Here is a 27265-nt window from a genome sequence, read left to right as displayed (position 1 = left end):
CACAGAAAAATAGAAAAATGCTTAGGAACCATAACGGTGTGAAAAAAATAGATTAACATTGAAAAAATGCTTAACAATCAGATATTTTCTGTTGAAATTATAAAAAATAAAAAATTGAATTCTGTTAAGTTAATAATGAAGGTCTTTGCTAGAATGTCTGTTAGACTGATGTTCTAATGTATTGTTTCCTCCTTTTCAATATGAAATTACTCCTCCATTTTGGAAGGCTTACCCCAGAAGAGGCTCATTAACTGAAGTGTACTCTTTATTTTGTCTCGTATTTTGTTTCATGTACTGTGGATGACTATGCAGTGTTGTTACACTTCCTTTGATATGTATAATACAATAAAGACTGCATTAACGATGGTGGGAATTAAGGATAGAAATGTTGTTTTTGGCTTTAGGAGACAATAAGATTTTGATGGCATTTACTCTTGGATACAGATGAAAGTTGAAACTGTAGCACCACGTGAAATGTTCATTACTTACTGCACTGCAACAGAACAAAGCACTAGCTTTGTCCTAACAAATACATAAAATTGAGAGAGACTATCTTCCACAAAAGTTTAAATTATCTGTACTCTCAGTTCCCTGGTTAAAGGACTGGTGTAATTCTGAGCAGTGGAATGAAAGATCAATTAGAATATCACAATATACTTTGAATGCCAGTAATGTTTTATGCTAGTTATGAATCATAAACCTGCTTTAAGACAAGATGAATCTTACTGTATTTATTTTCAATTAAATGAGCTGGACTTTTGCTGATGTGACGTATCCCACCCAGAAAGTTGGACGATATATTGTAGTGAATATAGATGAAGTGAATGTAGATGAAGCTTATTAGTGTCAAACCAATGTTGCACTAGTCAGATTTCAGCACTTCACAGCACAGAGGACTGTGGACCTGGTTTTCAAGACTGAATTGAAATAAAAGATCCAAGATGCAATTCCATTGACCTATCATCCAAAACCTAACTATCAGAGGCTAATGCATATTAATGCACCTTTTTCCTCACACACACAAAACTATCAGCTTTATTGAAAAGGGAATATTTTCTTGATATTAAACAGGTAAAAACAAAGATCCACTAAGTCTTATTCACAGTACATTACTAGAAATAAAGAAAACAGATTCTCAGAAATATGATTATTCAACACAACCCTCAAAAGAAACCTTGCACTGCACCCAGCAATAGCACATGTGTTTTTCTGTTGCACGTTAACCAGATATTCTTTTGTTACCCAGTAAATGGGGAATGTGAATATCAGAAGTCCTTGCATCTTCCTCATCTCAGTCCCCGTTCAGACATCTATATCACAAGCTCCCTTCAAATGACCTGCCAATGACTGCTCCATCTAAACGCAGGTGTCTTTTCAGTTTTATGGAAGTGACATCCATTTAGCGCATTTCATGCAATTTCCCCTTGAGAATTCACAATTAGGTCATTATTGGAAAGAAATAAATCAAGCAACTGGAGCTATGTTCATGACAACACATAGTAACCTAGAGCAAGATATTCCATGACTAAAATTTCATAAACAGGCTTGGCAGAATTTAAATCATAGAATATCAGGGTTGGAAGGGACCTCAAGAGATCATCTAGTCCATCCCCCTGCTCAAAGCAGGACCAATCCCCAGACAGATTTTTGCCCCAGATCCCTAAATGGCCCCCTCAATGATTGAACTCACAACCCTGGGTTTAGCAGGCCAATGCACAGACCACTGAGCTATCCCTCCCCCCAAAGAAAGAAAAATATCCCCTGCTCACAGCAGCACCAATACCCATAAATTGTTTTAAAAACTTCCCAATCCATTTTCAACAGTTCCTAAGTTACATATGATGCATAAGTTAATACGTGATGGCGTGAAGTAAAGGGTTTATCTATAAGAGTTCAAAGGGAACGCATTACTCATGGTAGAATCTAGTCCTATACCTTAAGTACATATGGTGCCTTAGTTCAGATAAACATTCCATGACTGTATACATGAACTATTGGCAATGAAAATACTTCTGAAAATTCAGATTCCTTCCTCTCCTTACCTGCAAGCTATGTTTTAAAAATGCTCCAAGAACACTGTAAACTGTTAACCTGCTGTATCTGCTCTGTGTGTGTGTGTGTCAGACACTACAAGAGCACGTCAGTATCAAATAGTCATGGCTTACAGTGCAAGGATGCCAGTGCAATGGTCACAGAAGACTGCTGTGACTGAGATGAGGTCTAGAGGAGGATAATCCTGTCAGAAAAATGGACTGCTTTGGATGTGTTGGGGAGATGACAATTCATTTTAAAATAGTCCTAAACACATTTAAAAAGGTGAAGGGTAACATTTTCAAAATAATTTAAGTGATTTAGGCATCTAAGTCTCACTTTTGAAAATGGGACTTAATGACTTAAATTCTTATATTGCTTTTGGAAAATGGGACTTAGATGCTTCTGAAAATTTTTGCCCAGCATAATGACTGAGTCCACAATCAATTCCACTTCATAGAAAGGGTCCTGATAATAATGTTAAAAATGGTTATTTCCCTTTGATCAGTGTTGTTTATTTTACCATGACACTGGGTCCGATTCTCCACTGCCTTGTTAAACATGGCCAAATCACAAAAGTAGCATTTTGCACCCTGTAACCAGGCCCCTTCCTCAGGCCCCCTTGCTGCAGCCCTTCGCTGTCTCAGTAAAGGACTCTGAGCCTCCTGGATGCAACATCCGTGGCTTTTTATTCTCTCACAGTTCCCACCACCAGCGATTCTATTTACAGCTGTACAGGTTTTCACTCATCTTCCCTTTACAGAGAGTCTACCCCAGCCTGGAGACTGCCATGCCTCTGGCTGTTCTCTTCCCCCCTTTCTCTGGCTGCCAGCCAGCCTTTATGGCCCTTGAGCCTGCAGGCCTGCAGGTGCAGCCCGTTCAGAGGCCAGGCACCAGGCTTCTCTCCAGCCCCAATCCATTTTAACTGATTAGCCCTGCTCAGCCAGCCCCAATTAGCTGCCTTTGCAGCAGCACCCTCCTACACACCCACTTTCTACAGGAGATTGAAGAATCAGGCCCATTGACTTGACGACAATTTCCATGTCACTGAATGGCCTCAAAGACCTGTTTTGTTTTATTCCCTGGGGCAATTCCCCTTCACTCTGTATGGCAGAGGAAGATGTCAGACATGACAGAACCACTATGGTCCCAGTTCACAGTGGGGGCAAATAGAGGACCAAAAGGGATTTAGAGAGCCCTTGCTTACAGTGGAGAACCCCTACATACCAGAGTCAAGTCCTATGGGGACTCCCCTTTGCAGTGAGATTTGGCAGTCAGGCAGCAGACTGGTTACTCTGGTTGAGTATATGAGGAGACTGGATTTAGCCCACAGGAAACATTTGAAAGAGTACTACTCCTGCCAACACCGTCCATCTTCCCAGTGGGAATCTGAGCCCAAATATCTCTGAATAGTCATTGGAAAAGCCCAGTCACAGAGCTGGCATCACAGGCATCGACAGACCCTACCATTGTTCCCCTTTAAATCAACAACAAATTTCCATGTGTGTCAGATGGAACATGACCTAACTGAATGCCTTGCCATGAGCTCAGTCAGAACCTACCAATAAATAAATAAATAAATAAATAAATCTTTGTACCACTTCTGCATTGCTTATTTGGCAGCGCTGTCACTGATCTGGGACTATGAGGGTTACTGTACAGAGATCTGATGGCGTCGAAGCCAGTGTGTATGTTAAAACTTAAATGCATTTTAATTCAAGGTGGATTCACATTTCTCTCTCTAAGAAGTCTGGCTAGTCTCCTGTTTTATATATTTTGTCTGTCTACCTCTCATACTACTCCAAGTGCTTTGAATTGTGTAATCAAGGTTCTTATTTCAGAGAGACTTGGGGTTGGGCAGAGGTGACAATGGCAAAGTGGCAGGTATTTCACCTCAGTCCCTCCCACTACCCTAACCTGGATGACTTCAATTTCCACAACTCAGCCCCTTGATTTTGTTTCATCTGGATTATTCATTAAATTCTTCATTCAGGCACCAACTTTAGTCCAGTTCTTCACAGTCCGTCACTGCCTTTTTACTGCTTTCTGAGCTCTCTCTCATAGCCTCTCTGAGTTCCTTCTCCAACTAGTATTACTTCAATAGTCCTCTCCCGCTCTCCCTTCTGCATATCACGTGCTCAATAATTCAGATATTTCCAGTCCATTAACCTCTGACTCCTCTTTCCTTCACAGTCTTTGCTTCCTTCAAACTCATATTCTCTACTCTGTCCTTTGTTCCCAATCTCACTCTCCACTCTTCTAATCCTCAGCCTTGACTCTCCTCCCAGTTTTGCTTCCTTTATTTCTGCAAACGGCTGAGCACCCCTTTGAAGACAGTCTGATGATTTCCTCCACTCTAAATTAATTCTCTAAACATCTTGACTTTTTAAATGTTCTTGTCCTGCCAATCTCCAACTACTCGTATTTCAGCTCTTTCAACAGCCTTCAACACTACTGACTGTAAAGTGCTGCAGACTCATCTCCGAGTGATGCCAGAGTAGATAGAATCACTCAACAGATTCCCAGGATGGAACATCTTTTCTCCCGTCTTTCCATTTTATCATTCATAATAATTTATTTAAAATAAATTAGGTGCATGAAAATGGGACCTATGTCATCAGTTTCACAACAATTTCCATGGCAGTTTACTGTCTCATCACGCAATCGTGTTTTTTTCATTTCAGGTGAGGAACATGCTTGAAAATGGCCTCATTTCATTTCTTTCTTCAGAATTCACCTGCTCTTGCTGCTAACCGCCTTGATGCTATATTACATATTGTCCAATGTCAAAGAAAAACAATGGAAGCATTCAGGTTTCTGTAGGATCTACACCCTATCACTTTGACAGTTTTTGTTGACACTAAAGTTAATGTTTAGCAGGCAGAAAGGCAAAATTTAAAATACGTGAAAAGGGAAAAAAGAAACACGAATACTATCTTATCCACCAAGGACAGCTCAAGGACCCGATTCCTATTTACTCCACTCTGTCAGTGTAAGGAGGTCTTAAAGTAGGCATAAATTATAAACACATGCACTTTGAGGTCCTTTTACACTGCCCTGGTGTAAATGAGACTCAAGCCCCAAGTTTTAAAACAAAGCATTGTGTTTAGGGCACTGGGTTAGCAATATAAAGCGTTAAATAAATTCATCAGTAAAAATACTAAAGGGCTACTGTAAAAACACTTCCTCATTTTAATTCAAGGAAACAAAAACAGGAAAATGTCATTTTCAACAACTTTCAGAATTCAGGCAACTGAGCTTGACTGGGACTTTTGTAGGATTGTAAAACTTTTAGCTGGATTTCTTCATTTCAAAGAGCACACATTAATCCTACCTACAGGAAAAAGTCAGAATCACTGGCACTGACGTATTGGTAGTAAGGCAGGCATTACCTATTTCACTAGGACTGGGATAAACTATTTACAATAGCCTCTCAAGCTGCCTTTCTGCTAACACTGATGAGGCTATTTCCCTCATAACAATAAATGGGCTGTGTGTTGCTTGGCTGTCAGATATTCCACAATGCCCCCAAACATGGAGTGAAGAGATGGGGATTTTGGTGCAAATTAAAAGGGTTTTGCTTCCCACAAAGGCTGCAGTCCTCCTACTCAAGTGGAGATATGTTTAAAAAACAAACAAGGCAAGTGTTTATAAAATTGAGATTTGGAGTGTTGTGGTAGCTAGGATATGAGGGAGACCAGCTGAAGAAGAGCTGAAGAAAGCTTGGTCTCTTTCACCAACAGTAGTTGGTCCAATATAAGATATTACTTCACCCACTTGTCTCTCTTAGAAAAAGAAGATCTAGAATTAAAATAAAAGTAGGAAACCTACTGTGATGGGTTTGAGAAAGCCACTGTTTCACTCAGTTCTTAAAACTCTACTGCTTCCAATAAATTCTTCCTGAAATCTTCCTCCTTCTAGCTCTCCTGAGTCTGTGAAGAGGGAGCTGTTTGTATGGAAAAGCCTTCAGCCCTTTTATCCCCAGCAGGCCTCACCACAAATATGCCACAAAGGTAACTATCATGGTGCCCTACATTTTCCAGCCTGCCTTGCTGCAGGCTTAAGGAGGACAGGTGGAGGCACCATGGACCATCTCTTTAGTCCTTACATTCTAGAGAAAGAAACCAAGCTCTGATTCCAGAAACTCTTCTTGTGGGCCTCAGTAATGAGGACAGCAGGTTGAGCATCTATCCAAGCAGTATACAACTTCCACTGGGCCCCTGATGCCATAGGAGCTGGTCTGGAACATTCAAATCATCTTTTTATAAAAAGACTAGGATCTGGTTTCTCATGGGGTTCATTCCCTATCCTTTTATTGCTTTAAACTGCTGTGTGTGGTATAACTAATATCCAAATAATCTGAGGGCATCCTTTTGGGTTCTACCTAAGCAGCAGGAGGTACTGGCCACACAGGTGTGAGCTTCCTTCACATTCAAGTGAGAGAAAGCATCCCCTTTGGATCAGCCCTTCGGCAAGCACAGATTTTGTAAGTGACTAGTTTTTTGAAGACAGTGGGGATACACAACTCTTTGATCATGGAAATAATAAACCTAGAAGAGGCTTTTGTTGACTGCATGACATTCAGGTGCACAAGAGAAATGCTGTGCACTGGAGACCCTTTTACAAGTGTGAAGCCCTCATCCTGTTCTGGCCCTTCATTCATATAGTTGCCCTTAATCCATTGCTGCTTCTGAGGCCAAATACTTTCAAGAGACTTCTGGATTGTGAATGAGACTGTTAAACCTCACAAGTTAGGGAAAATAGCCTCCCTATGCAGCAAAGGAGCAAATGCATATTTTTCTCCAAGGGTAGGAGAGAGGTAAACAGTCATCAGAAGGAGGAAGGATCATGTCCTGCCAAAAAAAAAAAAAAAAAAAGGTCCACAAGTTTCCAGCTCTAGTTGTTTCTCAAATGGAAACACCCACAGCTTTGAGCCAAAGTGAGTGAGCTGCAACACTAATGGTCAGTTGATGAGCTCGACTTGGGGTAGCATCCATATAAAAGTTGCTAGCCAGACCACCTAATAAATTAAGAACTTTAAGTCTGCTTTATTTGTGACTGACATTTTAAAAACATTTTATGACAAACAAAACATTGACACAATAGCTTTTAAGGTTTTAGAGGTCTCAAATAATTAGGTTTGTGCTAACAAAAAAGACCCTTGGTTGCTTTATTTTGTCTTCCAATCAAAAGGAAAATAGTCTACCAAAGGGGAAATTAATTTTACACCTGCTATTTGCTGCCCAGTGCAAGACTCTAGCCTTCTTGAATTGAAGACATGGCTCTTGCCTAAAACAGATGTTTGCAAAAATTCACACATTATTAAATAATGGAAGAGCTTACAGATGCATGATATAGCTATGCAGAAGCCTACTTTATAACATGGCTGTAATCCCATGAGTTTATAAAGGAAGCAGACAGAAGTATAAGTTAGACTAAAAAAAAAAATCAGTATTGTAATTTATAGGGTTTCAATTTTATGACATAATCAGTGAAAAACTTTCCTAAGAGATGTTGTAAAATGCAGTACTCAAGTCCCCTCCGTCCCCCCATGGCACCTTACCTTAGATCCTAGCACTTTCCATCTATCATGAAAATACAATATTTTTGGTAATTTCATTTTAGTTGAGGCCTGAGAAAGCCATCTATTTTACACAGATTTTTAACAACAATCCAACTTCAGAAGCATTAGTATTTAATAGCAGACCATCATTCTGTTTTGACTAACATCATACGCTTACAGCAAGAGCTACCAGCAGGGCCGGCTCCAGGGTTTTTGCCACCCCGAGCAGCAAAAAGAAGAAAAATAAAAGAGTTGTGATCGTGATCTGCAGCTCTACAGCTGCCACTTCAGTCTTCGGCAGCAATTTGGCAACTGGCCCTTCTCCGAGAGGGAGTGAGGGATTCGCCATCGAAGACCCGGATGTGCCGCCTCTCTCCATTGGCCACCCCAAGCACCTGCTTGCTGGCTACCAGGCTCCGCTATTGAAACTAGGTTATCCTCAAAGCTCATGTGTGTTTGCAAAGACTGTGTGAATGGCTCTCAAAAGATTAATGACCTACCACTTTACAAGAGCTGAGTATCTGTCTTAAATAATCTCACTTAAAATATGAAACCAAGTATGTAATTTAACAATTGTCCCACCCAATGATGCTAAAAGAGACAGAAGACACTTGCTTATACTTGCACTCTTGGGTGTTAAAGATAATTTAATTGTGTAAAATAGCTGAAGAATCAAATGTAAGAGAACAGTAGCGGCTTACTAATTAGGCCCTGATGCTGTAATCTGATCCACACACACACACACACACACACACACACAGTCCCATTAGTCAATGGGGATCTGCAAGGCCATAAGGTCTACCTGCATGGACCCAGAGGCAAAATTAAACCTAACTAGGTCTCCTTTTAAGAAAATGGCGTTAAACAAATAGCTTCATATGCACACAGATCTCCCACCTATGGTGGCATTTTCAAGAGCACCTAAAGGAGCATACAGGCATTTAAAAAAAATCCCACATCTAGTATGTCTCTCTTTAGGTTTTGTGGAATTCCTCCGCAGCGTTGAATATGTGTATTACATGCACAGAACTATTCACCAGGAAGTCTAAGGCCCTTAAGCACTTATCAGTTAGGTAAGGTGTACCTGAGCAAGATTTCCAATATGAACAGATGCGACCCCTTCCTTTTGACTACAAAAGGTAACTGTACACTTATACACACTCTTTTTGTAACAGAAGATAAGAGAGCTGCCTCAACTCACTCTGACCACAGAGATACTGCTTATGTGACAAAAGCTACTATTGTGTGCACTAGTGACTCAGTCTTGGGCAATGCACTGAGACTTTAAATCAAGATTGGATGTCTTTCTGAAATATCTGATCCAGTTCAATTAGAATTCATGGCTTTTATTCAGGAATTACTAGGCAGAATTATATGGCCTGGGCTATGCAGCAGATCAGACTGGATGATCCCTTCTGGTCTTAAAATCTAATGAGTCATATGCTGTGCGTCTCCAAATCAAGACAATGACAATCCATTTCAGTCAATACATAACGTAAATAAATAATATATCCAATAACATTTAGAAACTACACCAGAGAATCACAGAACTTGAGGGGGATTGGGAGAGAATTAAGACATTTAGTCTATCTTCTCCAACCACTAATGCAGAATTACTCCCTACAGTAAGTTTTCTAGTCTTTGCCAAGTCTGGTTTTAAATGTCTTTAGAAAGGGACTGAAAACACATAAATTAGAAAACATTTTTTCACTGTCTGACCATTATTCACATATGAAAGTAAACAATTGGACTGCCTGGCATGGAGTCCATTAGATATTATTATAATAATAATTTTCATTTAGAACAGGAATTACAATCAAATTTACAAAACAAAGAAAGTATTTGTTAAATGGTATTTAAACAAAATACTATTTATAGACTGAAAAAGAATATATAAAAATTGAAAAGGATTCCTAACGTTTCAACAGGAGCGCATTTGCTCCTTATACATGAAACAGGATCAAAGAGTGTTTCCCATTTTAAGATAAAAACTTCTAGATTAGCACAAAGATTAGGTGTCCTCCAACTGATTTTCTTATACATTAAAAACAAAAGGAGGAACACATTAACTATTTTAAAAAATGTGAAAAAGAGAATTGCCATTATTTTAATAGGTGAAGGATACAAATATTTAACTTCCTGCTTTGTATCTTTAGATTTCCTAAACGAATTTCATTTCAGTTATTCTCAGTATATGCCCTACTGTAATGACAAGTTTAATTAAATTACAGTAATATCATGCAGAGTGATCCACTTAGGTTGGGTGTGGATATCGAATTTAATCTAAAAGCCATTACACAAGCCTGAACTTCGTCATATTCAGTAGAACTGAGGGAAAAGAGAGAGGATTACTATTTAGAGCTGAGAGCATCAAAGGATGGAGAGAAAATTGCCCTGCCCAGCTCTTCTCTTAAACTCAGTATCCTCCATCATTCCAGATTTTGGTGTCATCTACAATACCTCATGAAATTCTCCCTGGTTCTCACAGACATTAAACATTGCCATCAGACATGAATTCAAAGAATTAAGCTTCAAGAGACAACTCCATCATAACTGGCATAAAAAGCACAATTTTGTAAGTATTAAAATTTCAGCATAATTTCTCAGTTAAATTTCCCTCCAAATGCTGAAAACTATTGGAGAGATGTTGAATCATATATAATACATACTGAAAAAGAGGATTTGGTGTTTGAGTAAGAAGTTTTTAAATTGCTCTACATCTGCCATCATTCACCTGATTTGAAATATTTTGTAATTTATTAATCGAATGTCCCTCTTTAAAAAACATATTTTATTATACTTACCACCATTGGTGGTGTTTCAATGCTATTAAAAATGTGCTAATGAGTTTGGGCTTCCTTAAAGACACAGTAATGAACTAGAAGTAAAGCTGGGGAGCAGATTATCAGTATTCAGACCAATGTGAACATATTATATGAAGTCTAAATATAATAAATTTTTACCACTATCTCTATTTTTACCCTTACAACCAACCAGTAACATTGTACATGTCACTACCCCAGGCCATTTGTACACCTAAGTTGGGAGCAAGAAAAACGTGAGCAGTCTTGGAAATCAGTCCCTAATGCCTATATAGCAGGTCATATTGCCGGTCAAATGAAGAGATCAACAAAATCCTTTTGGATAAAGAGGTCAAATTATATATAAATACATAATTGTATTGTTGATTAATGAAAATATGGGAAATCAACATTTTAATAAATATATGAGTCTAAGGTGCCTTCAAAGGCTAAGTCTGTATCTAAGACTATTCACTCTATTATTACATAAAGGCAAAGTTTTCCCCTCTGATCCACACTGTGAATCACCCAGATGGAAAGCAGAGCTCCAAAGCACATTATACATTTGTTTAATATGTGCAACAAAAAGAGAACAAACAACAGATCTACACTGCAGATGAAAAGAGTTTTTCCCTTAATGCAATATGGTTAACTGAAGAACCATACGCCACTAAACAGGGCAGTGACACAGCCCTCCACTCCCAGATTTTCACTGCAGAAAAGGTTCTGAGGGTCATATTAGATCACAAGCTAAATGAGTCAACAGTGTAACACGGATGGAAAAAAAAATAACACACTTGGGGCTGTATTAGCAAAGGTGTTGACTGGAGTATTGTGTCCAGTTCGAGGCTCCACATTTTAGGAAAAATGTGGACAAATTGGAGAAAGTCCAGAGGAGAGCAACAAAAATTATTAAAAGGGCTAGAAAACATGACCTACAAGGAAAGACTGAAAAAAGTGGATTTGTTTAATCTGAGGCAGTAGCAAGGTACATACATACCAGTGGGTTTCATTTTCAGTTGCTTCAATTTTCACAAGATTGCACCTTGCGCAGCTGGATCCTATAACTAGGGCCCTACTAAATTCATGGTCCACTTTTGTAGATTCACAGTCATAGAATTTTTAAAAAGTCTTGAATTTCATGGTGTCATATGTAAATCATAAATTTCATGGTGTTGTAACAAAGCATGAATATGTATTTAAAAACCAGCAAAAAACAAAACATGTAAAGCCCTTAAGTCAGCATTTCTCCAATTGGGGGTCCCTACTCAAGAGGAGGTTGCAAAGTTATTGTGTGTGGAGGTGGGGGTCAGAGTATTGCTATCCTTGCTTCTGCGCTGCCTTCAGCACTGGGCAGCCAGAAAGCAGCTGTCTGGACACCCAGCTCTGAAGGCAGTGCTGCCACCAACAGCAGCTCAGAAGAAAGGGCGGCGATACACAATACCATGCCATCCTTACTTCTGCAGTGCTGCCTTCAGAGATGGGCACCTGGCCAATGGCCAGTAACCTCTGCTCTGTGGCCACCCAGTTCTGAAGGCAGTGCGGAAGTAAAGATGGTAATATCGCAACCCCTTCAATAGCCTGCAGTCCCTTTTGGGTCAGGACCCCCAGTTTGAGAAACACTATGCACTTTTGTATACTTTTACCTTACAGTATAATATAGAATAAAAATACACAAAAGACCAGATTTCATTGGGGAGACCAGATTTCACTGTCTGTGACATGTTTTTTTAGGGCTCTACCTATAGCAGATGGAAAATTTAAATCAATAGTCAAAGCAACAAGGGGGGAACTGAACAGAGAAAAGACTACCTATCAATCCTGATTGATTTGGGAGTCTGGAATAATCTTTTCAGGGCCAGTTCGAACAACTCTGGACCTGCTGCAAAGCTTTCCAGTTTGTCACCCATACACAAGGTCCAAAAGTCAATGTATAACTATATTCACTCCATCTTACCTCAGACAGCTCTGCCATACTAGCTGGGGAGGGGGGGAAGGCTGAGGTTTCATACAGTGGAACGAATATATGTCCTCAACTAATATGTCTAGAACTAGTGTGTGTATTCTCCCCCTGAAGGTTTTCAAGAAATCTCCACAGAGGTCTCATGAATCAGCATGTTCACCACACCAGGTGGCACTGGCATTGAGTGGTAAATATCTCACTAGCTATCATTCCTACTTGGTGGGAAGCCCTGCGGCTGCACGTTTGGCTGTATTATGTGAAGCAGCCCTAGCTAGAGCCAGTGTAGCTTAGTGTTTAGAGCACTGGACTGGGACTCAGGAGACCTGAGTCTATTCCTTGCTCTGCCACTGACCCGCAGGGTGACCTTGCACAAGTCACTTGATATCCCTGTGCCATAGTTCCCCTATCTGCAAAAGGGGGATAGCAATACTGACCTTCTTGGTAAAGTGCTTCAAGGTGTGCTGATGAAAAGAAGTAGTATATAAAAAACTATATCTCATCATCATCACCTCCTCCTCAGAAAACAAGCATCAGCGCATCATTCCTCCATCAATTCAGCTGGGTCCCCAGGAATTCCTAACAGAGATGTAAAAGAGTTGGAAATACCTCAGTGCTACAGTTTAAGAACCACCATGCACCTATCATCCTGGTCTTAAGTGAACAGGTTTAGGGTTGGGACACTGATGCTGTAGAGTACAGAAAGCCAGAGATGAGTTTGGAGCTGCTGTCAGCTCACTCTCCTTCAACAAGAGCCAAGACTTTCTGCTTTTCAAAATGGGACTTAGGGGCTTTTTGAGTTTCCTACTCCAAGTCTGTCTGTAGTTGAATCTCACTTGTTTTAACTCAGCTCTCTTTAGAAAAGGAAATGTATTTTTATTTTAGAGTAAGTTTGTAAATGTTTGATTAGAAAATGGACAATTGCCACTAACCATAGATGTTCACTGTATCAGGTCATTGAGTATTTGGGGCCAAATTCTTTCCTCAGTTACACTCATGAAAACTTATTGACATCTGTAAGTCTACATGGGTGTAACTGAGAAGAGAATTTGGCCCATTGGTTCTACTGATTCCAAATGCCACAATTTTCAGGAGAATAGACCTATGCAGAACAAAGAAATGATTAGTGTGTTCATGTGTAACTAGTGGTATGGAGAAGTGTGAACACACAAGATGCATGTGTGAGGTACACATGTATACACAGGTATAAGATGTGTTTCCAGTAATACTTGCAGCTTTGAAGAACTGACCCTAACTTCTTCTATATTACCACAAAGCCTCTCTTCTTATTTAATATGCAATATATGCAGTGACCTAATTTAACAGTGCAAGGCTTGAACAAAGAAAGGAGAGCTAGTAAATTCAAATGTAGATAATATCATTGCATTCAGACTGCACAGACATGGGAAAGTGCAGGACCAATAGAGACAAAACCACTGCATCTCACTAGCAGAACTGTGCATCAAATCATTTTACTAAGTAGTCAATGGGACTGTTTACAAACAGTCTTTTAAAAACAAAAACACAGAGGAAGTTCTCTGAGAAACTTCTTAGGGGCTAAGGATTTTTGTGCATCAAAAGGGTTTTTGAAAACTGTAATAACATTGCAGATAAGCTTTGGTTCAGCTCATTTATCTTCATAACAAGAACAAATCCTATTCATATTATTATGCTAAAAGAAAAAAGAAAGGAGGTTACATACAGTGCTTATTATTTCAAACAATAATATTATGAGTACTGTCAACTCACTCATTACCCTGAGTAAAAGGTAACAGTAAAAACAGAAGATAAACATAAGTTCCCATAATTAGAGTTTTGCTCACTGAAGCACTGCTCTTCTAGTGTTCAGGATTTCATTGCATCAGGTAGATCAACTATAAATAATCTCCTCTTAGAGCTATGACATACCCTAGTCTTAGTGCTACAAAAGGAAGAGGACTAGTCATTTGTTTGGGAAAAATCTAGTCATTTGTTTCCTCCTTTAAACAAAAGTGCTTTTCCATAACCATCACCAAGAAAGAATGCAACAGCACTGAGCAAACACATATATATGGAGCTACAGTTTGTATATTTTGTTCCAGAAAAGCATGCCAAGTATTTGTTATTGATAGTGTCACCCAACGTTCAGCTTGCATCATTTGAAATGAGGAGAGGAGCCTTTTTAAGAGATCTCTCTTACAGGAAGTGTTTAAAAAAAAAATCTGGCACGATCAAATCTGCTACTTTCAAAAGACAAAAACTTTTGCTCTTCCCAAGCATGGAGTATGACAGGAGTGAACCAGGCCCATTGATCTGCCATTCACTGCTTTACAATTTTTATTTCAAAGCCTACAACCCTAATCTCAAGAAAAGTGCTGTTTATCGGCCAAATCATCCCCTATATGAGCACATCCCACATAAGGGTCAGTGAATGTCACAAATCTATGCTCCGGACATTTCCTCATAGTCATTTCAGTGGGGAGGGAAGGTGGCTTCCATCCCAGAGAATGGACAGCATAGTCCCTGAGATTTATCAGACACCCAGGGCCAAAGACACTGCCTACCATCCACCTTAATTGCTCCACAGCCCCCTGGCAGAATATCTCCCAAGGAGCAGCGAGGATGTATTTGCGTAAGCTAATGGAGACCTGTCCTACTTGGTTGAGCCACACTAAATTGTTAATCTTAGATTTTGTTGAGAACATAAAGAAACAAACAGGAATCCTTTTTATGAAGCATCAGTTCATATATTATAAAAAAGTTGAGACATAAATAGTCACTATTCCCTTTTTATCCAGAGTTGCACATAGCAGAAGAACAACATTTGGATGTTCTCTGAATCATCTTCACGCAAAAATAAGGCAGCTTCTGCAGGAAAATAAAAAATGAGATTTGAGTATAGGTATACCATAGGTTTCTTTAAGGCTTGCAAACATTCACTTATCAACAAATATGTCACACAAAAATTCACTTTTTCATGTTAGGAAAAGAGATGTGGGTTATCTTGAATGGAAAAAACTAATTTTAAAATATTAAATTATCCATCTTTATCTATCTATCTTATATATCAAGAGAAAAAACAAACAAAAAAAAATCTCAGTGCTGAATGGCTTGCTATTTTTTGCTCCCTAAAGGAGGAAATACTTTCCCCACTCTTGATTTAAATAAAACTTTGTTGTTATGGTGAACTGGAAAGAGAACGAAAGATAGAAAAATACAGTGAATATTTTTAAAATTTTTATCTCACAAAGGGCAGAGACTTGATCAACTAGATTAAAAATAAATGTTATAACCAGCTTCAAACCATCACCATATGACTATGAGCTGTTTAGGCATGAAAATGAATCTTTTCTGGTTGTAGAAGACAATAATTTATCTTTTCAATTTAATTGAGGTCTAAACTGCAGAGGCATAATGTTTGGAGTCAGGAATAGCATAACTCTGCTGCATCAACTGCTCTGAACACTGGTGGAGAGGAGTCAAGCTGGGGACATTTAAAATGGATGCACATTCTGCAGGTTTTCTGGTATGGATACTCTGCTTTTCTGCTGGGCTGCCAAAACTATGACCACACAAAAGGTCATATGCTCATTTCAGTGAGTGCCAGTGAACAAGGGCCTGCTGAATGCACAAAGACAGCTTGCTTGAAAGAAGATCCTCCTAAATAATAAGCAATGAAGAGTTTGTGACCCATGCTTAGTCACAAACAAGACCAAATTCAAGCAAATCTGGGCCCTACTGCAAAGACATTTTATTGGGTCTCCCAGCTGCAAGTTCTAGGATTCCACATGCAACCCCTACCATCCTATCTGCCCCATCCTTCTTCCCTAGCTGGAAAGGTTCTCCCTCTGGTGGGTGAGGGAGTGAAAACAGGCTTCAGGCTATGGGTTCTAGGTGGCCAGGCCTGGTGGTTGGAGTGGTGGTCGGAGCGGTGGTCAAAGTCAGACACAAGGCCAAGGGGAGATCTGTAACTGGGATCTGGGGCAGATTGTGGGTCAGAACTAGGTTCAATCTGTGGACAAGCCAACTCAGGATTGTAGTCATACTCAGGCTGAAGGTCGAAGCCAAGTTGGAATTAGCACCAGGGGTTTTTTTGGGGGGTGGGGGGGAGGATGAGGAAGCAGCTGCAGGGCTGGACTGAGTCAGGAACAGAACTGGAGCAAGGTCAGGGTAGGGCACAGACAAGGCTGAAGCAGGCTGGAACAAGGCTGAGGCAAGGCTGGAGGCAGGAACAGAAATCACATCAAGAGCAGGCTGAAAATCTAAGGAATATGTGACAGAGCAAGATGGCAGGAGGGTTTCTGGCTGTGTCGTGCTATTGCACAAACTAACTTGAAGCTTGGGTGTTGGAGGGAGCTCAGTGAAATACCTGTGGCTGGGAGTCCTCTGACTCAGGCTCTGCTCAAGCGATAGGCTGCACCATACCTAAGTCATTGCACCTATAGAGTTTCTGGGGGAATGGGCAGACTTCTAAGCGCCCCTCCCCTGGCCTAAGGGGCAGGAGCCACTGAACCCAGGGCTCAAGTAAATTTGCAGGACAACAAATGAAAAACCAGGGACAGAAGTGAGGGTCACAGGGTCAAAAGCAGGAAGTCAGAGGGGGACACCGAGCAGAGAACCCCAGACAGTGCCCACTGTGCCTCATAAACATCCAGTGAGCCAGTGGACGTGGCACAGAAGAACTCTGCCCAGAGACGTGACTTCTGGGAAGAGTGGAAATAGGCCCCCCAGTCACAGAGCACCTCCCCCATCCAAATCCTCCTTCTGGTATGGTGGACGGCCACCTTGGCCAGTGACAGGAGGAGGTCTCGCAACTTCGCGGAGCCATTGATGAGATGTGCATAGAGCAGGAGGTGTGGGGAGAAGTGCAGCCCAAAGTTGAGGAGAAGGTTTTGGAGGAGCCGGAAAACAGGCTGCAACCTAGTGCACTCGAAGTAGATGTGTACCAGGGTCTTCCTCACACTGCAGAAGAGGCAAGTGTTGGGAACGAGGGTGAACCATGCCAGGTACATGCCAGTATTGGTGAATTTCTCACAATAGGCCACCTGTACAGAACTTGCCAACATGTTCATGGAGGGATTTAAGAGAATAGTGGATGGAGATTGCCTGTTAAACAGGAGGTAATGGAAACCTGTGATGTGCCCCTGGCCAGAACATAACAGATAACAACAGCCCTTATTACAAAACAGCATAGCTGTCGTCACCTTTAATCATAATGACATTTCCATATGCCTTTTCTCTGTATTACTCTTATCTGCCTCAGTGCTAGAAAAATTTTGCACAATACAGAATGGAGGAAATGTGAACTTTATTAACTGGGAAAAATTGCAGCCTTCTTTAAGTGAGGTCTTTCCAAGAAGGCCTCCCTCGTGAAGGAAAGAACTATGAAGTATTGTAGTTGAACAAGCTACATGAGCAAAACAGTCAGGGTCTATGATGCTACCAGTGATTTTTTCTTCTCTTCACGATGATGCGGATGGATAAGCAGTACCTAATAATGGATGTACCACAGCAGAATGGATTTGGGGCATTAATGTCTGGACAAAAGAACAGCCTAATTCTTCAGTTTATTCTCTCCCTACTCTGTCAAGCCATAGTGCTCTTGCTTCCTGGAGTCCTTTACCAAAAACACTTCAGAGGGATAAGTGAAACATGGGAAGTTCCATATCAGATTAGGTGAGAGCAGCATGATCTAGTCAATAGGGCCCTGGACTGGAACTCAGGAGACTTGGGTTCTATGCCTGGGTGGGCCGCTAACCTGATGTGGACTCTGATTAAGTCGCTTGACTTGCACCCCCTCCCACTGTCTTGTTCATTTAGACTCCACACTCTTCAAGGCAGGGACTGTCTCTTATGTCTCTGCATAGCACCTGGGGTCCCTGATTTCAGTTGGAACCAGGAGGTGCTACTATAATACAAATAATGTATTATGTTCTTGTATATGCTGCTTGTTATGACCTCCATGCTTAGCTGACTACAAAAATGAAATTTGATGGACATTTTAGCAGGTTTAATCTGAACCAAATTGCTGTCACCTTGGATAACAGGCCCAGGTTATCTCCCCGACTTCCAAGAGATTTAAATTGGCTGTTCTAGAGGAGATCAAGTTAGAGTTTTCCAGTCAGATTATGAAGGCCAGAAAGAATCATTCTGATCATCTCTCCTGATCACAGCCAATGATTTCTGCATCAAATCTATATCTTCTAGGTGAGCTATAAACTCTTTTTGAAAGGTATCCTGTCATGATTTAAAGACTGCAAGTGATGGTGAATCCACCACATCCCTCATAAGTTGTTCCAATGGTTAGTTACCTTCATGGTTAAAAGTTTGCACCATTTCTAGTAGAATGCGTCTAGCTTCTGCTTCCAGCCATTGGCTCCTGTTATGCCTTTTTCTACTAACAGAAAGCTTTCCCATGTAGGTAGTTGAAAATTAATCTGTTCCTACACACTCCACTCTTCTAATAACTGCTTTAGAGATTGTAGACAACAGTCCAAAGAAGGGAAGAACAAAGGTTAATATTTATTTACAACTAACAAAACTGTGTGGGTGGGTGGGGGGAATATTTACAGGAATAAAGAAAGGAACCAGACATCCTAAAATAATGAGCAAAAGAATAAGATCACTTCAATATTATCAAGATACAGGACAAATAAGAGTTATAATTAGGAACAAACATTTCCATAACAAGGATTCCTATGCTAGGAAGAGATGTTCCTATTAGAGCTGCACAGAATAGCTCTCAAATCTAAAATTCCATCATAAAAAATATGCAATTACACACACACATACACACACCCCTTCCTGACCAGCTTTGTTTCCACCAGTCTCTTTCATCAGGTATTAATATTTAGTTACCCCCCCACAGCCTACTTGTGCCACAACATAAAACGGCTGAATCCTATTTCTCAGAATTCAGAGCACAGAATCATTTACCATTAGACCCACTTAGTTAGCCCTTAACCCACCTTTACCCAAGGCAAATTACAACTTCCAACTGGATTTACTAGCTAAAAATGTCAACAGATGGATCGCATATCAGCATCCCTTGATGCCACTAAAAAGACATTCAACTAACCAAACGCTCCACCACATCTGGCAGAGTTAACTCTGATAATATTCATTTTCCTAGCACAGCACCAAAGTTGAAGGAAGCATAAAGAAAGATTCTTGGACCTCTTTTGTTTCCTTTTCAGTCTCTTCACAAATAGGGATCTTATTAATCCAACTGTCCTGGTTAAACTTCCCTTTGGGCTGTTGCTTTCTGCCTACTAGAATTCTTATGTCATTTCTATTGGATACGCTACTCTGCACTTCCTGCCCTAAAATGTTAAATAGTGTTGCCACTGCTAAGCAGCCTCAGCTTTCCAGCCCTGAGCTGGGGGATGCAAGCATTACTGTATGTTCTATTCAAATGAGAGAGAAAGAAGTCAGCAAAGCACTTTGAGAGCCTTCTGGAGGAAGAAGGTACAAGTGCAAGAAATTATTTCCAAACACACTTGATGCTCTAACCCCAACCATTTAGTGATGAACAGAAATTAGAAACTTTACCACATCACTAACATGCAGAAGAATTTCGACTATAAAACAAGTACATGTAACTTCCATACATTATGTCAGGACCTCAGTTATATTTATATAAAACAATCTTGCTGCTACAAAACTTTCTATTGTGAAGAAATGCATGGCCTCAAAAGGATCTGCCATCCCAAGTGCTCTTTTAGAACAAGGTACTAAACAGTTGTCCACAAGGAAATGGCTCTGAAATGTATTTCTCCATGCTGCTGCCTCAACTCAATAAAGAGTCTTTAATGTACTGAACTGTAAGCAAAACCAAAATCATTAGATGATCCTTCCTCTTTTTAAGAAATCCCTTGTGTGTGTCTGGGTAGGTAAATGAGAGATGTAAAGAAGAGATGCGGTTTTCATCAATAAAATGTAGAAGCAGACCACTTGCATACTGATCGTAAGTTGGGAGAGAGTATTTAAAGTTGAAATCAGAAAAAGTTAATTAAGATCACACATTCACTTTCTCCACAGGTGCAGAAGGGCAAGAGTTTGGTAAGGGAGATACTCTTTCTATACAGACTAACAAGACTAATGTATTCTGTGGCCCATGAAAGAGGAGGCCAAATAGGAGGGAATCTGATTAATTTAGGCTGATATTATAGCTGAAGGATGTAGCTGAATCTTATCTGCTGTACTAGATTCTGGATCGTTGTAACTTTAGCACAGGTCACTGGTATTGGTAATCCTAAATGTGTTCAAAAATCATGAGTTGGGACTCAGAAGATCAGAAGCCTGGCTTAAAAAAAATCATATGATTTTGAAAATTAATAAAAGGTGAGTCTTCTCATTTGCCTTCTGGTTTTTGAGCCTTAGTATTTGTTTTCAGGATCTCTCTGCAACCATGTGAGCTAGAAACTTTTCTTAATGAAAGCGGAGATTCTCATGCAGTCACCTGTCTCCAGGACCCTGGAGTTTTAAACAAAGACACATGCAACACTGGATGACTTTGCATAAGTTGCAAGTATGTGAGATAGCTTGGATCCTCAATCAGTACTGCAGAAGGACTAGGTTCAGAATTACTCCCATCTCTGACAACATGGCGGTGGGGTTTTGTTTGTGTGTTGTGCCTTTAGTGACCTCTGGTCTGTTTTCAAGGATGTTCAAAACAGTCAGTCATCACAATTAAAACAGGATAAAACCAATTCTTCAAGCGTCCCTTACATTAATTCCAGACACCAGTATTACCAGTGGAAATACAATCAGTGTAACAAAACAGAATCAACATTATTTTGCTGTGTGCTCACTCACAGCAAAGATTCTGGCCCCTCCTTGATTGGTCAATATATATGATCACTCAGTAAAATACTACTGGAGCTTTCCTACATGCTCTATGATCCTAAGAGAATCACAGAAACATAGGACTGGAAGGATCCCTGAGAGGTCAACAAGCCCTGCCCCCTTGTGCTGATGCAGGACCAAGTAAACCTAGACCACCCTGACAGGTATTTGTCCAATCTCCAGTGATGGGGATTCTAGCACCTGTCTTAGTAACTTATTCATATACTTAATTATCCTTGTACTTTGAAAGTGTTTCCTAATATCTAGCCTAAATCTCCCTTACTGCAGATTAAGCTGATTACCTCCTTTAACTTCAGTGAACATAGAGTACAATTGATCCCCCTTCTCTAGGTAACAGACCTTAACATATCTGAAGACTTATCAGGTCCCCCCTCAGTCTTTCTTTCTCTAAATTGAATGCACCTAGTTTTTTTTGGTTTGTTTGTTTTGGTTTGGTTTTTTAAACCTTCTCATATAGATCAGGTTTTCTAAACATTTCATCATTGTTGTTCCTCTCCTCAACTGGACTCTCTCCAGTTTATCTACATCCTTCCTAAAGTGTGGCACCCAGAACTGGACACAGTACTCCAGCTTGACAAAACGCATAATTTTAATCAATAGTAATTCTATATGAATTACTCTGTCTCAATTTATTACACTATACCAGTGTTTCTCAAACTTGGGACGTCGCTTGTGTAGGAAAAGCCCCTGGCGGGCCGGGAGCCAGTTTGTGTACCTGTGGCGTCCACAAGTCCAGCCAATCGCAGCTCCCACTGACCACGGTTGGCCACTCCAGGCCAATGGGAGCTGCTAGAAGTGGCGGCCAGTACGTCCCACGGCCAGCACCGCTTCCAGCAGCTCCCATTGGCCTGGAGCAGCGAACCGCAGCCAGTGGGAGCCTTGATCTGCCAGACCGGTGGACGTGGCAGGTACACAAACCAGCCTGGCCCGCCAGGGGCTTTCCCTACATAAGCAGCATCCCAAGTCTGCGAAACACTGCTTTAAAGTGTTATAACAAAGTTTAGACACTTGATCAAAAACACAGAAAATACTGATGGGTTAAAAAACAAATCTAATTTCAAAGTAAGCAAGTGCCAGGTGACCCATTGCTCATCCCACTGCAATCAGTAACAGTGCTCCTAGGCCCAACGGGATACTGCATCTAGTTCTGGAGTCCATAATTCAGAACGAACGTTGATAAATAGGAGAGGGCTCAAAGATGAGGTATGAGAACGATTGAAGGATTACAAAACATGCCTTATAGACACAAGAAGAGCTTGATCTATTTAGCTTAAAAAGAAGGCTAAGGGCTGGCTTGATCATAGTCTATAATACCTACATGGGGAACAAATATTTAATAAGAGCCCTTCGATCTAGCAGAAAATGGTATAACATGATCCGATTGCTGGAATCTGAAGCTAGATAAATTCAGACTGGAAATAAGGTGTAAAATTTTAGCAGTGAAAGTGCTTAATCATTGGAACAACTTACCAAGGGTTGTGGTGGATTTTCCATCACTGACAATTTTTAAATCAAGATTGAACATTTTGCTAAAGAATATGCCCCAGGAATTATTTTGGGAGAAGTTCTGTAGTCTGCGTTACACAGACAGTCAGACTAGAAGATTACAATGGTCCCTTCTGGCTTGGAATCTATAAATTCCTTAGCAATGACTATTCATGCAGAGATTTGCATTGAATACTGTGTCAGGGAAAACTGTGAAGAGACAATATTCCCCTGTGAAGGAAAACTCAGAACATTTTCTGTAAACTGTAGGGAAAAATAGATTTTCAAACTACTTTAAATAATTCAGAGTCTTCAGTTGTAAGATTTATGAATTATTTTGTTCAGATCAACATTGGTTTTAAAACACTGATAGATAACAAACTTTATATAGAAACAATAAGCAAGTCAAAATGATCAAATATATATTACTCACATACCTTTCAGACTCAGAGGCCTGAGTTTAAAATACTTAACAAGGTAATAAAGATCATTCTAAAGAACATAGTATTTAAAGAACAAAAAGAACAACATTAAAAATAGTTAAATCATAGAATCACAGGACTGAAAGGGACCTTGAGACCCCTCCAGACCCCTGCACTCGGGGCAGGATTAAGTATTACCTAGACCATCCCTGTCAGGTGTTTGTCTAACCTGCTCTTAAAAATCTCCAATGATGGAGATTCCACAACCTCCCTAGGCAATTTATTCTAGTGCTTAACCACTCTGACAGGAAGATTTTCCTATTGTTCAACCTAAACCTCCCTTGCTGCAATTAAGCCCATTGCTTCTTGTCGTATCCTCAGCAGTTAGAACAACAATTTTTCCCCCTCCTCCTTGCAACAATCTTTTATCTGCTTGAAATATATAACCTAATCATCTGTTTACTTCAAACAAAAATGATCATCAATGGCTCATACAAATATATATATATATATATATATATACACACACACACACTGATGAGTACTGCTCATATCAATGACCCAATAACACTACAGCAAAGGACTGCTATTAAGGGCCACTGGTATGACAGGTACCTAATACAAATAGTACTGACTTCAAAATAAAGCACTGAAAGGAGAGCTAGAAGATAAAGGAAACTCAGAATAAAGCTTGAAACACATCAATTCATTTTGTTCTTTCAAGTATTTTAAAATCCATCAGAAATGCTTATCAAATACAATGTTGCTATGACAATAATGGAAAACAGCAAGTTAGCAAAAACTTTTACATATCCACTCCCTGCATATTTAACAGGTTTCCCACTTTGACCTTTTTTTGGTTAACATTTGGTGAAGCCTGGAGGACAGCAAATAAAGGTGAGGCAGTGCAATAAATCAGTTATTTCATCAACAAATTTTTTCTATTTATAAAACACAGGCTAATTGTTCTGCCAGGAAAGCCCAAATATTACTATCCAAGAGACAGAAAACTATTTTGCCATCTTATTTGCTATTGTATGACATTATTGTGAGCAATCAACTGTGTCAGAGTTTGTTTTCTCAGCTCACCTATCTGTAGGATACAATTCACCCCTATGTCAAGGCTCAGCATAAGGTCTATGCACTACTTATGCCTTACTTTAACTGGCTGAATTTCATCCCTACTGAAAATAGAGGTCCAGATGCTTAGGTGAGGTAAGTCAACATAGTCTCATTGAGGTCAATAGAGTGACATCATTCATCTCATCCAGAACATCTATATCATCTAGTTCTACATAACAGAACATATTTCTTTGCATACATTTATGCACTAAACTGGTGCATGCTAAAAGGAAAAATTAAAACTTCATTCAAACACAAAGACCATGCCAGCTAAAAAACAGTATCCCCCCTCTTCCCCCCAATGCAGGTCTCACTCTTCTGATAGCAAGATTTGATATTTAAACAGCTTGCTATTTCCTTAACTAAAAACATAAGATTTAATTTCCATTTAATATTTTTTCTGTAATATATTTTTCTGTATATGTTTCATGAAACATAGTTAGTAAAATCTGAAGTCTAAGTGATCTGGTGGTAAGTGTTCTACAAGTTTTCCTCTAATCCTCCTTTCCCACCCCCCAACCCAAACTTTGTCTCCATGAATACATAAGTTGCAGGCTCACCAAAAATAAAAAAGTTGTTGTTCCTCTGGTGGTATTACAGAAGTCAATATTTTTAAGGCTGCCAAGAGATCACTAAAGATACAGGACTACAACATCGCCACTACAATATTATTTCTAGCTGATGAAATTAAGAGGAAAAACCTATTATCCAAACTGAAAGAGACAATTGACACATAAAAAAGTAGCCACATTTCTAAGAAGGATATACAATCAAGACTAACAAAAATACCGTGACAAATAGTTGTCAAGGTTCTTAAAAAAAAAAAAATTAACACATCTTTTCACCTACACAGGTATTACACCAAAGAACTCTATCCAGATAGAAAATGATGTAAAGCAGCACTGCACACTAGTATGAACAGAGATAAGCAGTTTAGCAAGGAACATATTGCATTTTATCAAATCCATAACAGCCTTAATAAAATTGACAAAATGTTGACTATGATTTTAAAAATATCACTTACACTTTCAGCCTTGTCTATGTACAGACAACACAGGTTCACAAATTCACAAAGATATGCCATCTCACGTCTTAAGTGTTCTGATTTATAGTGATACTTAGGACTATCGTGACAACAATTAGTACGGTGGATGCATCTGTAAGGCTTCCTTCCTACCAGCAGGTATTAAGTTTCTTGAATAAGTGTGTATGATACTACATGCACACAGCTCTGCAGACAGAACTCTGTAAACCCGCTGAACAAGTACAGTATGACCACTAGCTTTCCTCAAACTGACCTAGAGGCCCATTGATTGAAAGCTCATTCAATCCTTGGCCTCTCTGCTAAGACTGCCAACATGAATACTAAAGAGTGCCAGATAGGATGATGGTTTTGGTGTTGCGGACGTGGGTCCAGTCGGAACCGACATGTGACCCCCCCCGAACTCATTTGATACATACAACGAAATGATAGTGGCTTTTAGCCACTACCAACCATGTCAGAATTTGAACTGCTAGACTAAAATACATGCATCTGTATCCACACTCCCACAAGCCACCTTTTTCAAACACAGATACCTCATTATGACCAGGTTGATTTTGCTATGTTTATGTAACAGATTATTAGCATATTATGGCTGATCATTAACACTTATGCCCATATGGTACTTTCAAGTGCTATCATTTTATAAACAAATTAAACTGTTCCACAGATGATTGAGATTCTTGTAAACTATTTACATCAAAATGCAGAACCATGAAAAAGTAAAACTCAAGAAAATATTATTTCAATAATCTATCACATTAAATTCTCTGCACTACCACTTTCATCGTGTCCCTAATTTGGGGTTGCTGTTCCACATCTTATCTCACGTTAGGGCCTTACCAAGCTGAGGTGTGACTGTAATAAAACATGCCAGAAAGGGAGACAGGAAAGGATGGACCATGGGATAATCTCTTTGATCTTATTCTGCACTCAGATATGCAAGCTTTACTTTGACTTATGCCAGTGAGAGTTGCGCATGTACATCTTAGCACAGAATTTGGCCCTTAATTATATTTTAAAAAAACCAAACAATTATCAGCTCAAACCGAGAGCAGAAAATGGGGCCCCTAAACATTTAGGTTCATAACTCAGGAATGAAAAGAGAACAGTTACAACACAACCTCCCGGCTACCATATATTTTAACAATGGATCATAAACAATACTTTGTACTTCTAGAGTACCTTCTATCCACAGATCTCAAAGCATTTCACTAATGTTAGATTTATGCCACATCAATCTTTTCCAGATTCAACGTCAAATACTTGAACTGGTTTTGTGGTAGGTTGATTTTTTTTTAAAAAAAACCTGTTCACATGACATATTTCAGTTTCTTTTGGGCTAAGATGTGTAAGCCCAAAATGTGGATTGGTTTAGTATTAGAAACAAGCCAATTACATCCAAAGTATTTTCAATCAATTTATGCAAAATGCATGCCCTGATCATCAGTTTCAAATATGGGCCTCAGCTACTAAAGGTCAAACTAAAAGTTGGAAAGGTTTGATTATGTTCATATTTACATAGTTTATGTCTGCAGGGTCAAGTGGAAATTTTAATTGCTGCACTGTTTGGGTGCCGGGGAACTAAGAGTTTGTAAAATTATGACATCACTGATGTTGTCAAATTTAAAGGAGTATCCAAGGGACAACAGATTAGATTTCCACCTCTCCCTTCCCCCTTACAGAACTGGTGGAGAAGAGTAGGGTGTGCACAACGTTGACCAGTGGTGGGAATAATGTTTTGATAAAACCACAGCAGGGAAGTCAACATTTTGTCCTTTTATTTTCAGTTACAGTGACACACAGCCTTACATAGCACAATTTCATAGGGGAAGATTATGAGTCTCCACAAGCCTTAAAGCTGAGAGGTGCCTGAAGCATTAAGAGAAGTGAAGGGATAAGGAGATGTTCCAATTTAAATGATGTGAGGTGGTTTGTACCTTACTGCATTATGTTTTGTAGGCACATGATAATATCACTACATTACAAGTC

General features: G+C 39.7%; 1 long non-coding RNA gene across 1 annotated transcript in view; it reads right to left on the bottom strand.

Annotated features, from left to right (window-relative positions):
• The window catches only part of LOC142047270 (uncharacterized), a 63887-nt gene that overhangs the window by 35784 nt on the left and 838 nt on the right, over window positions 1-27265 (bottom strand). Inside the window, exon 2 of the long non-coding RNA XR_012656461.1 lies at window positions 12793-12934. This is a non-coding gene — a long non-coding RNA (uncharacterized LOC142047270). The remainder of the gene's footprint in view (window positions 1-12792; window positions 12935-27265) is intronic.

The sequence above is a fragment of the Chelonoidis abingdonii genome, chromosome 9 (assembly GCF_003597395.2).
Source record: "Chelonoidis abingdonii isolate Lonesome George chromosome 9, CheloAbing_2.0, whole genome shotgun sequence".
NCBI lineage: Eukaryota > Metazoa > Chordata > Testudines > Testudinidae > Chelonoidis > Chelonoidis abingdonii.
The sequence above is the reverse complement of the archived record's forward strand: the minus strand, read 5'-3'. Positions and strand labels throughout refer to the sequence as shown.